The 17671-nt window shown below is 40.8% G+C and overlaps 1 pseudogene; it reads left to right on the forward strand.

The window, feature by feature from the left end:
- The window catches only part of LOC102239705, a 76555-nt pseudogene that overhangs the window by 40445 nt on the left and 18439 nt on the right, over positions 1-17671 (forward strand).

Raw genomic sequence — 17671 nt, forward strand, 5'->3', positions numbered from 1 at the left:
CATATGATGTTAGAGCATCTTACTGTATCCTGCCCTTTATCTTCTAGGTGAGAGAAGAAATGAGATTCAGACAGGTGAGGTGATTTCCCCCAAGGTCTCATAGCTCCTTAGTGACAGATATTAGAGTAGGACCCATGTCTCTAGATTCTCAGTCTTCCAATGCATGCACATACATGTGCATGCACACACACACACACACACACACACACACATGCAGAGATACACACTCTCAACTACACACAAGCCATACTCATGGGGATATAGAAGAGGCTCATGGCTATGGTGCAAACTATTTGAGGCAGAGTGTTAGATCTAGGTTTTGGCAATCTGACCACCCAAAACAAGATCACTTTAAACTAAGTCGTCTCATTGGGATGCTGGCACTCCAGCAGGAGTTAATGAGGATGCTGCAAAAAGCATAATTCTACGCTCCTCTTTTCTCTGGGATCCCTAACTGGCTTGCTGCGACCCCCAGTGCTTCCTTTTGTACATTGAAAACACTCATAATATAAGAACACTTGTCTTCAAGGTCAGTTTTCCATAGGTGGAGCCTCACAAAAGAAGCTATGATTCACATTAGTAGCCAGACACCTGTTAGTACACCAGCTTGTTTGTATATTATCACGCTGATTGTTGCTACTTGTATTTAAACTTGCAAATAACTTATTTTATAAAAGCAAATAACACAAACCAAAAGCATGCTCACCTTCATTATTCCCTAAATTTAGCATATCCTTCTAAAACATTAGCTGTTACCTATATGGGTGAAGAAGAAATAATTAGGGAGATATCTATCTAGAAAAAAATACTTGCAACTTTTTTTTCCATAAACACGATTTGGTTTTATTTTAAGAAAGTTCTGAACCTATAATAATTACAATTACTTAAGTCTCTCCGATTTACAAATCATTTTGAACACATTACCTCATTTCATTTAATAGTTTTGACAATAATCCCATTAGTTACATTTTATCACCCCTATCTTACAGAGGCAGAAAATGAGGTTAGAAAATTTAAGTTGGCTGTCTGAGAACATGTAGCCAGCAAGTGGCCCAACAGGGACTTGAGTCCAACTCTAGTATTTCAAAACAGAGCCATAGATTTTGCATGTCAGGACTTCTTGTTTGTTTTTTAGTATATTTTTATTGATGTCAGAGAGGAAGGGAGGGGAAGAGACAGAAACATCAATGATGAGAGAATCATTGATCAGCTGCCTCCTGCACACCCCACACTGGGGATTGAGCCAACAACCCAGGCATGTGCCCTGACAGGGAATTGAAACTTGCCCTCCTGGATCATAGGTCGATGCTCAACCACTGAGCAACACGGGCCAGGCAGGACGTCTTGGTTTTTGGTCCAGCTGTCCAAGTGATCCTACCTCAAAAATCCTCCACCCATCAAGAAAGATTCCCCAATCTCTATTCACTTGTGTGAGTCTCAGAGCAAAGACACTTCTCTTTTGCATGTTTCTCTCCCTACATTTGGAAAAAGTTACTGCTCTCCACCAGTGGAATTCTTAGCACCCTAGAATAAAGTGCTTTAAAATGGGACTTTGGTTACTAAAGGGTCCTTTTGTTATTAAATAGATATTGAAACAAAATATAGAACTCTACAACTATAGGCATTCCATCATTTCAGGTGGGAATTCTTTATAATTATTTTTTCTTCCACAGGGTTTTATTTTATACATTGTTTTAGCTTTCTCCAAAGTCATTATATAAACCCCAGTGGAAAAATTCATCTATTGCAGAGCCATAAAGTGTTTTCTTAAAAATTCCATCACCCACTTTATTACTGGAAAGCAACTACAGAAAGGCTTATACATTAAGAGATTTTAAGTTTGACCACTGGGACTAATGGAGCCTGGGCTTTCAATATTAATCTATCAGAAAATATATAGAAAAAATTTTAATGATCTCCATGTGTTTTTCAAAGATGAATATTAAAGGCCCAAGGCTTTGACAGTCCCAATTTAGCATGAATAAAATTATAAAGAACCGCACTTCTCTATCATTCTAATAATTACTTCTATAATAAAAATTGTTTATTTTTTCACTTGTCTTCAAACAGATTAATTTATTTTCTATTTGAAATGATGGACTTGGCCAATAAAATAGAAAAACAAAATCCACCTAAGATTAAACTTAGCATCTCCAATAACAGGTATTCCTCCCAGAAATCTGGGCTACGATCATTGCCTTGACCCATTTAGAAATTCCTGCCTCATCCCTGACTCCTCCTTATTTTTCCCACTTCCCACCCCACCCAATTTGTTTTCATTTTCTGCATATTTTGTCGCTTTAACCCTCTTCCTTCTCTTTACACTCATTCATCTTGCCTCAGTTAGAGCCTTATCCTATTTTATCTTAACTACTGCTTTGCCTCTCCTCACCACCTTTAAGCCACCTCACACTTCATCCAGTGATTGTTTTCAAATGTGCCCTTACGCTTCACAATCTTATTTTTATTTCTGTTTTACTTTTATTATGAATGTTTTATTGGACATGGAAAAACAAAATAGTTTTTTAAAATCTTTATTGTTGAGAATATTACAGATGTCTCCCTCTTTTCCCCCATTGCCCTCCCCCACCCCATACAGGCCTTCACCACACCACTGTCTGTGACCATGAGCAACCTCTACTTGGAAAACTACAGGATGTTGAAAAAAGAAATAGAGAAAGATACAGACAAGTGGAAGCATATACCATGTTCATGGATTGGAAGAATTAACATCATTAAAATGTCAATACTACCCAAAGATATCTATAGATTCAACTCCATCCCTATTAAAATACCAATTGCATATTTCACAGATCTAGAGCAAATATTCCAAAATTTTATATGTAACTAAATAACTGCAGCAATTGTGAGAAAGAAAAATAAAGTTGGAGGGATCACAACACCGAATATCAAATTATATTACATAGCCATTATAATCAAAACAGCCTAGTGCTAGCACAAGAATAGGCATATAGATCAATGGAACAGAACAGAGATCCCAGAAATCGACCCAAGCCATTACCCTCAATGAATACCTGACAAAGGAGGCAAGAGCATACACTGGAGTAAAGACAGTCATTTCAATAAATGGTGTTGGAAAAACTGGACAGGGGAATGCAAAAATAGAATCTGGACCATCAACTTACACCATACACAAGAATAAACTCAAAATGGATAAAATACTTAAATGTAAGCAGTGAAACCATAAAAATCCTAAAAGAAACCATAGGCAGCAAAATTTCACAACCTTGTTTAAATATGCCAGTGGTTGGCAGCTACTTCAACAAGTTCTCACTTCTTGCCACAACACACAGGGCCAACCACACTACAACTGCAGGTGTGTCCCAAATAGCTGCTTTCCAGCCTTTGACCTCACAGCCTCCTGCTCAGAATGGCATCCCTTGTTTCCCCTTTTTCTTTTTAGAGAGACATTGCAAAGGTCCACTTACATGTCATCCCCTCTGCAAAGCCTTTGCTGACTTCCACACATAGAGGCTGCCCTTCCCCTTCCTTTTGCCTTCCTCTGTGAAAGTGCTTTTCCTGTACACTCTGGTTACCTGTTCACTAATCTGTCTCTCTTTACATGCTTATCAAGTCAGAGGCTGTTCTCAGTATTCACTTTATACCACTAATACCGACATACCTTTTGAATGTAGTGTTTTTAGAGAACGAAGCCTCCTTGCCTAAATGCACTTGCATGCGTGTACTATGTCATCCAGCGCTTTCTGACTGTTGTTGACAGCCTACATCTGAATCACCTGGGAGCATTATGAAAATGATTCCCAAGGTATATGTCTGATCTTCTTAATCAGACTCTCTAAGGTATTCCTTGGAAATCTTTATTCTTAATAAGCTACCCAAGTGATTCTGATGTAGCCAGATTTGTGAACTCCTGTGCAACTTACTTGATTCGCAGAGTCTTGTATGTTCGTATTACCTTCTTCCACATCAGTATTACATGGCTGAGAGGGAGGTAGTGCAGGGCATGCATCACGGAGTAAGACAATTTGAATCTTGGCTCTGAAATCCCAGCTACATGATCCTAGGCCAGTGGTCGGCAAACTCATTAGTCAACAGAGCCAAATATCAACAGTACAACGATTGAAATTTCTTTTGAGAGCCAAATTTTTTAAACTTAAACTATATAGGTAGGTACACTGTTATTAACTTAATTAGGGTACTCCTAAGGCTTAGGAAGAGCCACACTCAAGGGGCCAAAGAGCCGCATGTGGCTCGCGAGCCGCAGTTTGCCAACCACGGTCCTAGGTAAATAAATGAATTAATCTTTACCTTTGATTCTTTGATTTTTAAAGAAAGAAATGCTGTCTCTCTCAGGAGACTGTGAGGGTACGGCCTGCAGTGTGGCACCTCATGACTGGAGGGCACTGCTTACAGGTGAGCTGTGGTGACAATATTGGTCCCTCCTTAGACTGACAGCACTACATGTCTACAGTCAGAGAAAGAGAGTGGAGGTTATTACACAACAACATACCCTTAACCTTTCCAATGGATAAACATAATGAGCTTTTCAAATGTATTATTTCATCACACTTTGCAAACGACCTTTTAGAGATGTGCTACTTTAGCACCAGCTGTGCCCACCATCGCTCCCTGGATGGGTATCATCAGGTCTCCTTTTCCTGAGTGTCTGAGGCTGCTGCTCTCCTGCTGGCCATACGTGTATGAAAGCTCTCAATACATAAAAGAAAGCCCTACATTCTTGATGACTAACTGATGAGGCAACTGTGCACCTTCTGGCCAATGAGCACTGCTTTACTTCCTTCCAGCATTACTGTGCATAGTAAATACATTTTTTTCAAAAGCATGAAATTTTGAATCACTGGTTTTATATTCCACAATAGTTGCTTTCCTGACAGTGTCATTCTGTAATGTTTTCTGTGACATCTGACAAAATTGTGCACAATACGAGAGCTGGAAGGAACAAAGGCAGTGATGATAGTGGTGAAAGAGAAAGAGAAAGAAGAGGGGGAGGCAAGAAGGAGGAAAAGGAGGTCCATATTGTCACCATCTGCCAGCTGCCACTGTCCCCAGCCTGTGCATAAACATCTCTGCATAGTTACTGTTTAGACTCCAGGAAAATCGAGGCTCAAGTAAACACACATCAGTAACCTGTGGAAGGTCCACATGACAAGTTCAAATTTAACAACCTGGATCAAACTGAAATACATCTTAAAATGTTGTAAACAGTGATTAAGTGCTTTGCACCTCAATGGAAAAAAATATCAAGTAAGGTCCTGTTAATAAGCAATGCATTTTTAAAAAATATATTTTATTGATTTTTTTACAGAGAGGAGGGGAGAGGGATAGAGAGTTAGAAACATAGATGAGAGAGAAACATCGATCAGCTGCCTCCTGCACACTCTCTACTGGGGATGTGCCTGCAACCAAGGTACATGCCCTTGACCGGAATCGAACCTGGGACCCTTCAGTCCACAGGCCGAAGCTCTATCCACTGAGCAAAACCAGTTAGGGCAAGCAAAGCATTTTTTAACTGTAGTTCATTTTTTAAATATTCATTACTTTGTTGCAAAATTATGTTTCCTTTCTAACCATCTCACTAACAACTGATTTCAAGTATTTGCTTGTTCTTATTGTTTTGGTAAGATCTTCACTCGTGGGCACTGCCTGCCTTCCTTTCCTGCAGTCTGGTTCCTTAGAAAATTATTTTTTTTCGAAGGCACTTTAAAGTATTTTGAGTCTCTGGTCATGTATTCTGCAGTAGTTGCTTTCCTGATAGTCTCATGAATCTTATTAAACACTGTTTTTTGTGTTGAAGCTTATCCTAGAAAACTTGATCTGGATGTATAATATGTATGAAGTGCTCCTTTGTAACAATTCAGTTGTAACCTATTTCCCTCCTGTACTGTTTTATTCTCATCACTGAACCAGAGCAGATGCCATATATGGAGTTACACATGCAGGTTGCCTTTCAGTCAGATGTTTGTAATCAGCAATATTGAAATATCTCATTTAACCAGACAATAAACAGAGACAGAATATGCCCAGGTGAAAACCAGGTGTTCCAACCATGACAAGAGGAAAGGCAACAACAAACATCACCGCTTCCCCTGTTGGGTCATGACTTTTCTTTAAGTGAAAAAAACAGTGTGATTTACTAGGTGAAATAGTGGTTCAATTTTGTATTGACACTGCCTTCTTCCCTACAGGTTTAGGTGATGTTTAGTCTTTCTGGCTGTCCTCTGTTGGCTGATGCCCTAGCTGTCACTGCTGAAAGAAGTGTCTGTCTCCACAACAAACCCTGCCTCTCTGCTTCCTATTTTGAGGATCAAGGTATCATTTCTGATGCTTTGGCTTCATTTCTCTAGTGAATTCATTTCCCTCTATTCTATAATGACTTTGGTAATTCTCAGGCTGTTTGTTTACTTTAAGGAAAAAGCCACCACACCCACTGACAAGTTTTGGGCACATTACATAGAACAGTACTTCTTCAGTGTCAAATATGTGCTTCAGTTGAATGCCTAGTACTATGGGAAGAACCTGTGAATGTCAAACATTAGGATGACTACCACTTAATTCATCTCAACAAATTATGTAACTGCCCTACTTACAGGGCCCTTGGAGACATCATACTCTTACAGCCTCTTTCTTGCAGCAAAGTCAATCTCTGCTCCCATCCCACCATTTGTCAATAACCACAATTGAATCTGAAGCCAAAATAGGATAATGGCTGAGCTCCCGAGACATCAGCTTAATGATATTAATATTCAAGTGGTACCCATGACATGCAGCAGCAACAAACTTGCCTCTGTAGTAGTTCAAATAAGTAGCCGGACACTGGACGTCCTTGTCAATTCTTGCATTCAGAGCGTCACAAATCTTTACAGTAAAGCTCTCGGGTCATAGGCCTATTTCCTTTCACTATGGATACTTACTTCCATATGTGAAGTTCCTAGTAAATGGTCAGAATTGCATTGTGCCAATTTAGACTTGCAAAGATATGGTTTAATGGGAGTTTATTTCCAATAATGGCTTGCAAATGTAGGTTACTTCAAGAATTACATGTCCCATTTTCATTCCTTAATATTCAACAATACAACATCAATACTGTTATTCAATCTTCTCCCAACCTTTCCAACATGCCACCCTGCACACAAATGCCTTTTTATTCATAGACTACAGGCCCGGTGCATGAAAATTCATGCACTGGAGGGGGGTCCCTCAGCCCGGCCTGCCCCCTCTCACAGTCCAGGAGCTCTCAGGGGTGGGAGGCAACCCAGCGGTCAGGGGGAGATGATGCCCCCACCACACCTCTGCTGCTGCCACTACCGGCAGCGCAAGCCTTGGCCGGTCCTGGTTACCTGCGCCGCGGGCCCGCCCTGGGTGGCTGGGGGGATGAGGGGACTGGAGGACTCTAGAGGCAGGTGCATGGAGCAGCCTGGCTTGCCTAGTGGCGGGCCCGGCCTTGCCGCATGCCCTGGCGGGGCTGAGGGGACTGGGCGCTGCCATCTTGTGGCTATGGGCCCCGCCATCTTTGAGGGCATGGCAGTCAATTAGCATATTCCCTCCTTATTGGCTGTGGGTGCCGTCATCTTTGCGAAGGCATGAGGGTCAGTTAGCATATTCCCTCTTTATTACATAGGATGAGATCATCATGCATTTGCTGAATCGGATACAAAGAGATGTAATATTGCATCATGACTAAGGCCAAGTTCTCAATTTTAGTTGAGCTTTAGAGTCATCTAAGGAATTATTTTTGTCTATCTGCTTCTTTTCTTAATCTTATAAGTATCTCTAACCCTGCCCCCATCAAAATCTCCCCAAATATATGCAATTTACAGATTCACAGGTGGTTCTGATCCAAACTAGGGCTGAGAACCCTGGATTAAGAGCTTGAGTTCTGCCCAACTGGTGTGGGTCAGTGGCTCATTGACCTATGAACCAGGAAGTCATGGTTCAATTCCTCCTCAGGGCACATGTCTGGGTTGTGGGCTTGATCTCCAGTGTGGGGCATGCAGGAAGCATTCAATCAATGATTCTCTCTCATCATGGTATTTCTATCTATCTCTCTCTCCCTTCCTCTCTGAAATCAATAAAATATATTTTTTTAAAGAGCTTGAGTTCTGAAGCCATAGTGTGACCTGGGTTTGAATGCAAGTTCCACCATTTACTGTCTGTGTGACCTTGAATAAGTTACACTGCTTCTGGGTCTCATCCCAGACCAACAATCAAAAACTCAAGCAATGAAGCCTGAACATTGGTAATTTTTAATACCACCCCAGGTGAGTTTAATGTGCAGCCAGGACTGAAAATCACTAATGCAATACTTAGTTGTTGGATTTGCAAAGTGGAGAAAACTGAGAATTCAATGAAATATTTGATAAAAGGGTTATCCTGGAACCCTAACCCAATAATGCTGGTAGTTATTGTTGCTAGAGCAGAAGATAGAGAAGGAGCAGTGGCTGGAGCTGGACTGACCATCTGGAGGGAGAGCAAGGCGACCTCACTGCATCAGATAAGGTACTGACCTAACCGGGGCCTCTGGGAGACAGTTGGAACCCTGGATCTGAAGTCCCAGGCAAGTTCCTGAACCTGAGTCTAAGAGGACAGAACATAAACAGGTTATGTACACACACACACACACACACACACACAAGTGTATGTATTTGTGTGTGTGTGTGTGTGTGTGTGTGTGAATGCGTGCATGTGCACGCATGGAGGGCCCACTAACCTGGCCTAGTAGAGGATGTGCAATGAAAATTGTGGGAAATGAGACTGGATGTATGAGTGAGATGTGACTGTGAAGCTTTTGTTTTGGGGGAGAGCGGAAAAAAGAGGGTAATAAGTAGAATCTGTTTGAAGTAATGAACATGATATATGGGAAGCTGGAGTTGCCAGAGGCACAGAAGCCAGCTAGGAGAGGAGTTATGCAATCCAGGGGGAGTAGAATAAAAGCCTAGTGCTGCATGGTTTAGCCCATCTGGGCTGTGGTTACCATATGTCAGCTGTCAAGTAAAGGGTTGTGGTAGATGATCTTGAAGAATCCATTTTGCTCTGATATTCTAAGGTGCTCTAACATGCCATTTAAAAATAGACATGAAGATATTATTAAATGGATACAGAGTTTTAGTTTGGGGCAATGGAAAAGTTCTGGAGATGGGTAGCTCTGATAGTTACACAAAGTGTGAATATGCTTAATGCCAGGGAATTGTAATTAAAAAGGGTAAAGCCTGGTCAATGTGGCTCAATGCTTGAGCATTGACCTATGAGCAAGGAGGTTGTAGTTCAATTCCACATGCATGGATTGCGAGCTCGGTCCACAATAGGGGGAGTGTAGGAGGCAGCTGATCAATGATTCTCTCTCGTCATCTCTCTCTCCCTCTCCTTTCCTCTCTGAAATCAATAAAAAAATAATAAAAAGGGTTAAAATGGTAAATTATGTGTTATGTATATTTTTGCACAAACACACACACACAGAACAGACAGGAAGAAATAAACACAAACACATGAGGTATTTTAAAAGAAAATATGACAGACTGGGTAACTGATAAGATGTGGGTGATAAAGGAAAAAGGTGGTTTAGAAAAGACCATAAGGATTTATGCTGGGTGCCTGGAGATAGCAGGTTTGGGGAATGGGAAATGAAGTAGGGGGATCTTGTTTAGTGGGGAAGACCATGATTGCTAAGGTGAACTTTGTGCACTTTAGGGCTGGAAAGACACATAAGGAAAAGGTGCCTATTCCTTAGTAGATGAAAATGTGGACCAGAAGTGGTTCTATAAATTCAGAAATCATCACTGAAGTTACAAAACACAAGCCTGGAGGTGAGCTGCTTCACTTTCCTTCTGAAGAACTCACTGTGATCATCTAATCTCACCTGTTCAGTTTGTGTAGATGAAGAAACCAACCAGAGGGAGATGAGCGAGCTCATACAAGTCCACCCAGAGGCTAAACTAGGCTTTCTGAAGCCAAACTCAATGGTCTTTCTTCTTCATTTTATTTATTCAGGACTGGTCATCCTAGATTTGCTAAGAACATAAACTCCCTGGTAAAGATGACAATTACTATACAGAATGGCCACAACAGGGTCCACTGAAAGGAAAGACGAAATGAGAAGCCCTAGAGAATCTATGGGGGACTAGCAGAGAGAACTTCAAGAAGAGAGTGTCCTGGCAGCTCCAAGTGAAAGCTCAGAAGAGAACGCCCTGCCTCCTTTCTACTAAACCTCTCGTCCCTTGATGCCCGCCCACATCACATGACATTGACCTTCTCCAAGAAGCCTTCACAAGGGATGACCACACCTCTGCTCAGGATCCCTCAGCACTCATACAACCTTTACTTCAATAATGCTGCCGTCATGTTCTTGGAGATGTCAGTTTATTTAAAACAATATTATTCAAAGACTAATTTCCCATAGAAATATTGGTGTAATTTTGGGTTTTGTTCCCGGAGAATCCCCAAGTGACCTCTGCACCATAAAATGTGGGGAGAAAAGTTAAAATAATTTATCGAAACGTTCTTAAATATCTTAGTCAAAATAAATAAGACCCCAGAATGGCCAGACACGAAGACTTATGCCTTAGGTAGAGTGGTGTTGTGGAAAGAATACAGGATTTAGAGCCAAATGGGGCCTTTCTTGAGGACAGCAAGGTTCCAGCCAAACTCCCTTTGGAAGGCATTGTCTAGTTCTACGATTGGTTACACCTTGGCGACGTTGGCTTCTCTGGTTTCTTAACATGCTCAGGGGGCTTCCAGGCCACCCAGGTTTTAGTTTCTGATGGAACTGAGGGAAACCATGAACCAAAATGGCAAATACTTTTCAAGGAAGCCCAACAAATTGATGATGGACACGTAAGCTGCCCAACAACAGGGGGACTGCCCTTGTTTGTGCTATCTCTGCTCATGTTCTGAGGTTGTGGTAGAGAAACTGATCATTCATTGTGCCTACGGGAGTTGGAGGAGATCACTGTCTGTTGGGGGGAAAAATGTTTCCTATGTGTCCGGTGGTAACGCTGGTTTTTATATCTTATTTCATAGTTTGTATTCCTCATTTTCTTTAAATACGTTTTTAAAATGTATGATCTTATTGATTTCAGAGAGAAAAAGGGAGAGGGAAAGAGAGATAGAAACATCAATGATGAGAATCATCTTTCAGCTGCCTCCTGCATGCTCCCTACTGGGGATTGAGCCCACAACCCAGGCATGTGCCCTGATTGGGAATCAAACCATGACCTCCTCCTGGTTCATGGGTCAACATTCAACCACTGAGCAACACCAGCCGGGCTCTAAATACTTTAATAATGTATTTTCCTGACCATCTAAAATGGTCACTTAAGCAATGTCATTTTAAAAATTGCTAGCTTCACCCTGGCTGGTTTGGCTCAGTGGATGGAGCGTTGGCCTGCGGACTGAAAGGTCCCAGGTTCGATTCTGGTCAAGGGCATGTACCTTGGTTGCAGGCACATCCCCAGTAGGGGGTGTGCAGGAGGCAGCTGATGGATGTTTCTCACTCATCGATGTTTCTAACTCTCTATCCCTCTCCTTTCCTCTCTGTAAAAAGTCAATAAAATATATATTTTTTAAAAATTGCTAGCTTCTCTCTGTAAACATAAATTGTAAAATAGAAAAAAAACATGCAATTAGAGGCCTACTAAAGTCTGGACCCTTACTGGACAACTGAATGAACATTCTATACCAGCCCCTGTCAGCCTGACTCCACCCAGTAGGGCATGACAAACGTATCTACGTATAGAATTGGTTAGGCTTTCATAAGAAACATCAGCAGGACAACTGCTTAAAAGGGTTAAGGAAATAAAAGCCACAGAATAAAAGAATGCAGTAGCAGCACTTATTAAATATCACTTTCTGTTTGTTCTCTTAGAAAACCCCTTTTTTTCCATTTCAGAAAGCAATAGCTTCTCTATGGCCATGGTGCTTCCTGCTCTCCCACAGGCAATGCAAAGTAAAGATATGCCCGAGGAGGCAAGAGGCCTGTCTAGCAAGGAGAGAAGCTTGAAGGTGACTGTGATGGCAAGGAGTTAGCAGGAGGCTGTAGGTTCCACAGGAGGTGGGGCCCTACACTCCTCTCTGAGCCAGTGTCCTGCAGTGGGATGAGGGTGCTGCACCTTAAGTTCAGGGCCACACTGCCTTGTCAAAGGCCCAGTGCATGGGACCTAAAGGAGCCAAAGCAGGCCTGCAAAGGGGTAACTCAGAGTAACGAGTGTAGACAAGAGACAGTTACTGGAAGTACCTCCTTAGATAAACTCACCTTCCTCTCTGTTTCCTGGGGTAACAGGAAAGGTTTATAAACCTCAAATTAGCTCCTGCTGGCTGTGAGCCACACACCAGATAACATCCCATACTCAAGCCATTTTCCTGTTCTGACTCAGAATTTCAGGATCTCATGGTTGAGAAGGAACTCACAGTCATCCACCCTCTCTTGTAAAAAGTTGGTGCTATATGGAGGACAGATGCTCTTCTGTTTATGATGCATTTACTATTCTGCTGTTTTACTATAAATATGATTAACTTACTAAAAATATAGAAGTTTTAAAAAATGTAACCATCCTTATGTCTTCTTGCTTAAGGAAGCCCTCAACTATGAATTGATACAAACAAAAGACAAATGCCTTCAGAAAAGGGATGTAATTGAAAAGATGAGGAGGAAAGACATGAGGTGAGGAGAGAAGGTCTCTGTGGGTGTCTTGAGTTCTTTGAGGTAACTTTTGTCCAGTCCCAGCTCTGCCCCAGAAAACTATGTGATCTGGGATAAACCCTCATTCTCCTTTGGACTGCAACGTTTTCATCTGTCAAATGGGTGTAGTGCAAAAATGCTCCTGAATTCTCCTCCAGCCCTACCAGTCTATGATTATGAACCTCACTCCTGTGATGACATGAACTTCCAGGAAACATATTTCTACCAGAGGCTTTTAGGATTTCATAGTTTAGAACCAGTAAGAACTGCGTTAAAAAATACATTTAGCAGCTGAGCCTCTGTCTTCTTTAATCATAATATTATGCTAGGCTGACCAGAGTTTATTCTTCCCCAGATATAGATATAAAACAGACTATACCACTAGAAAAATAATGCATTATTAAAATAAGAAATTTTGCACATTATTTGGAAAAAAATCAATAAGGAGACATACTTATAATCCTGATGTATTTGTAAAAACTTTTATAGATTATTTCTATGTTTTTATTGTAATACATGCAAAATATAGATCCCTCCTTTTTCAAAATAAATAATTTGTACCTTGGTATTTTTAAATAAGATCCAAAAGTCTTCTATGTTTACCTTCCTTCTGCTCTTCTTTGTCAAGGTCATCTCTATGTTAGGGTTACCCTGTAGCCTAAATATCTACTTTTTAGTTATTTTCTGGGGCAATAGAGGAAGAGAGATTAGGATTAGGGGGTAGTGAGCAAGCAAGAGGGGGGGAGGGAGGGTGAGAGAGAGATCAAGATTCTTAACATCTGTTTGTAGTTGAATTGCTTAATTTGTGGAATCCTAGTGATTCCCAATTTCATGAGATGGTGAGTTATATAACACGTTCAATATTTTAATTCAAATTCTACAACTTGAGGGTGTTTCTACTAACACAGAAGACATCCAGAAATACTATCATTGGTGCTGTGTTTATAAATGCAAATCTCATTACCCCGAGGGCCCATTAATAGCTTAACGGGAAATATAAAGCAATTTTCTGACTTTCCATGATCACATCCCACTAAAATCATAGCCTAATAGAATTCTCCCCAAATTTAACCTCTCTTTGAGACTCTGTATACTTAGATGTCTTTCAACTGAACTAAACCTCTCCCATGACACAAACCTCTGGACAACTTTATGTATCTAGTCATCAGCTAGACCGCAAATTTACATAAAACTCAGCAATCATCAGGCACCTTGTCAGCTCTTAATGAAAACATCTCAATTCGATCATGTACTGCAGCCCTAATCCAGTTGCAGATGGCTTTTCTAAACAAAGGTAAAGGTCCAATCCTAACATACTGAATCGCCACACTGTTGCCATAGAAACTTGAGGGAAACATATGTGGGGGGGAAAGAAAATGAAACGGTGGTGTGCTTAGATTCTTTGCTTTAAACTGCACTCCTGAGAATTTTCGTAGTCTCTGTGTGCAGACAAAATGACAAGCACCTCTCCCTTCTGCCCGCCCAGCTGTGAGCTCACTCACCTTCTCAGTGCTGACAGTGAAGACTCCTTAAAACAGGGATGACAAAACATAAAAGCTTTCCACATGCAGCATGCCAAGCACCTAACCCGGATGGATTATTTTTTAAGCCCACAAGCTAGAGGAACATTTTGGCTCCGGTGAAAATGTTTGTATTCTCCTTCTATTAAAGTGTGTGTGTGTGTGTGTGTGTGTGTGTGTGTGTGTGTTCATATACTCCACACCCTCCATTTGTTAAGAATTCCCTTTAATTCTTCCTCGATCCACTCCCAATCCATTCACATATACCCACACCCTGTTCACATTGCTATTACATCAGAAAATGCTGTCTCAGGGAAGAAGGACAGCACAGTCTGCCTGGTGGCCTAGATAGTGAGTCACAGTGATTTCCTATACTATGCAGGCAAATGGCTTTATCACCTGTTTTCTTCCTACTAGAGGCACAGGCTTCTCTTCAGGTCTAAATGGTCTGGTTACCTCCACACACTTTCCCACTAACTCACTCTGCCTGGCACAAAACCCCCACAGCTGTGTCAGGAGTCACACATCATTCACAGTGATGGTTACGCACTGAAATGCTGCCTTTACAACTCAGAGAGGCCGCCCTGCTGGCTGCATTGCGTTTTGGTGGACACACAGCTTAGAAGATCTCCCTTGTCCCTCCTCCATCCCCACCCAGGTTGGCAAAAGCCACAGGGGTTGCAATCATGCCTGCTGCTGCTGATACACTGAAATTGCTTGTGTAGGACACTCCCTCAATCTTCTCACACTACAACTATTTGTTGGAATCTGGGTTTTCAACACGCTGTTTTTGCACCCAGAGGAATCACCATAGATACATTTTTTGAAGTTTCAGAGATAACTAATTAAAATCCATGTTGAGTTGTTTGGATAACTCCTTAATATTCAATTTACCCAAATAATTAGTTCATCTGGTCATCTTCCATCCCTATATTATTCTGCCAAACTGCCTTTGCTTTACATTTTAAAAAATCTATACCGGAATATATAAAAGCCTAAGCAACTGTTATGACTGGTTGACCAAACAAATCGGTTGACCAGTTGCTATGATGAGCACTGACCACCAGGGGGCAGACGCACAATGCAGGACCTGCCCCCTGGTGGTCAGTGAACTCCTACAGCCAACCTCTTGCAGCTGGCCAACCTCCTGCAGTCCCTCCACCCAGCCAGCCCGCCCTGATTGGCCCCAATTGCCAGCCAGGCCAAGGGACCCCACTCATGCACGAATTCGTGCACCGGGCCTCTAGTGTTATAATAATAACTCAAAATTAAATAGTTTTTGTCACCCAAGGCTCAAAGTGACATCAGCTTATCTCACTCCCCAAGTGCTTATGGAATACCTACAATAATGGCTAAATGATGTAATGTAACATTGATCAGAACCTTATGAAATAGTTATAATAACCTTGATTCTGAAGATGAGGAAACTGAGATTCATTCACCGCTCAATGAATATTTTCTGCATGTGGGTGATATATTGGGCTCTGTGATCAGGCTAGATTTCTGGTGGTGAGCAGTTCAGGCAAGGTCCCTGCCAGAGTCAGGTTTACACTCTAACTGCAGTTTCGGAATATGTCCTAGGTCTAACTTTTCATAAAAGGTTGGTACCAGATTAAAAACGAACTATGCCTATCCCATAGCCCCTACTCTCTCTAGCACACTGTGCACAGTCAGATTTGGTCTTTTTTCTTATGACCTATGGAAGCCATTGAAAACATTTCAGTAGTAGAAATACATGATCACATCTACAGTTTAGAATAACCACTGGCAACAATGTGGAGAAAAGATTCAATATAGAAAAGCCATTACATTTATGAACAATGGATTTTCAACAAAGATGCCAAGACAATTAAATGGGTTCAGAACAGTCTTTTCAACAAATGGTATTGGGAAAACTGGATATCCGGAAGCAAAAGTTTGAGCTTGGACCCCTGCCTTATCATATTGAAAATTTAACTCAAATGGACCAAAAACTAAACTATAAAACTCTTATAAGAAAACATAGGTTAAATCTTCATGACTTTGGATTAGGCAAGGATTTATTAGATATGACACCAAACGCACGAACAACCAAAGAAATAATAAATAAATTGCACTTCCACTGATTTTTTTTAAAAAACACACACAAGAGACAGAGCTTACTCTGAGAATTAGAAACATTTTTCTCTCTGAGTAATACCAAACTGGATAGTGAGTCCCTCAACAGATTCGCAAGAAAGAAGGAAGTCCTATTCCCTATCTGGAATTCAACAGTATTTTCAGCATTGGACACTAAGAATTACTATTTACATATTCAAAGGAGACAATAGTTAGAGAGAAGTTCAGAAAGCTATTTTTTGAAATCATTAGAAAATACTTGAACTTACTGAATTGCCTTTTGCATTACAAAGGATTCCAGCATGGAATGCCTTATAATGGCTTTTTACTTTTTCCTCTGAATTAAGTTTTGACCACTCAGAAATTCAATTCAAATAAGTACTCTTCTGAAAGGTCCTAATTTTATATACACATGTACATATGTCCTCCATATGCTATATCACAGATATCAGGCATATGCAATTTGACTTTATCAAAATTAAAAATAAGCAAAGAACACTATCAAAGTAAAAAAACCCTACAGAATACAAGAAAATATTTGCAAGTCATACATCTTATAAGGGTCTAGTATCCAGAAAACAGTATGAAGAACTAGGACAACTCACCAAAAAACGATAAATTCAGCAGAAGATTTGAATCAATATTTTTCAAAATAAAGTATACAAATAGCCAATAGCCCATGAAAAGATATTAGTCATTAGGAAAATGCAAATAAAAACCACAATGGGATACCACATCACACCCAATAGAATGGCTAAAGTAAAAAAGATAGACAATAACAAATCTTGACAAAAATGAAGAGAAACAGGAAGCTTCATATACCGCTGGTGAGAATACAAAATTGTTCCATCACTTTGGAAAACAATTTGGCAGTTTCTTAAAAAGTTAAAAACGAAGTTTAGCCCTAACCGGTTTTGCTCAGTGGATAGAAAGTCAGCCTGCGGACTGAAAGGTCCCAGGTTCGATTCCGGTCAAGGGCATGTACCTTGGTTGCGGGCACATCCCCAGTGGGGGGGCGTGCAGGAGGCAGCTGATCGATGTTTCTCTCTCATAGATGTTTCTAACTCTCTCTTCCTCTCCCTTCCTCTCTGTAAAAAATCAATAAAAATATATTTAAAAAAAAAAAAAAAAGGCTGCCACCAAAAAAAAAAATGAAGTTTAACAGGGAGTCCCTTTTTTTTTTAATTTTATTTTTTAAATATTTTTTTATTGATTTCAGAGAGGAAGGGTGCCAGAAGCCAATTCAAGCATGTAGCAGGGCTGAATCATCTGGAGTGGCAAGGGCATTTCCCCAAACCTGAAAAGGGATGACTGCTTGCTGCCAGACAGCTCAGCGCATCTTAATCTACATGTTATTGCCTCCTCCTGGCCAAACACCTGA

The sequence above is a fragment of the Myotis brandtii genome, unplaced genomic scaffold (genome assembly GCF_000412655.1).
Source record: "Myotis brandtii unplaced genomic scaffold, ASM41265v1 scaffold30, whole genome shotgun sequence".
In the NCBI taxonomy this organism is placed as follows: domain Eukaryota; kingdom Metazoa; phylum Chordata; class Mammalia; order Chiroptera; family Vespertilionidae; genus Myotis; species Myotis brandtii.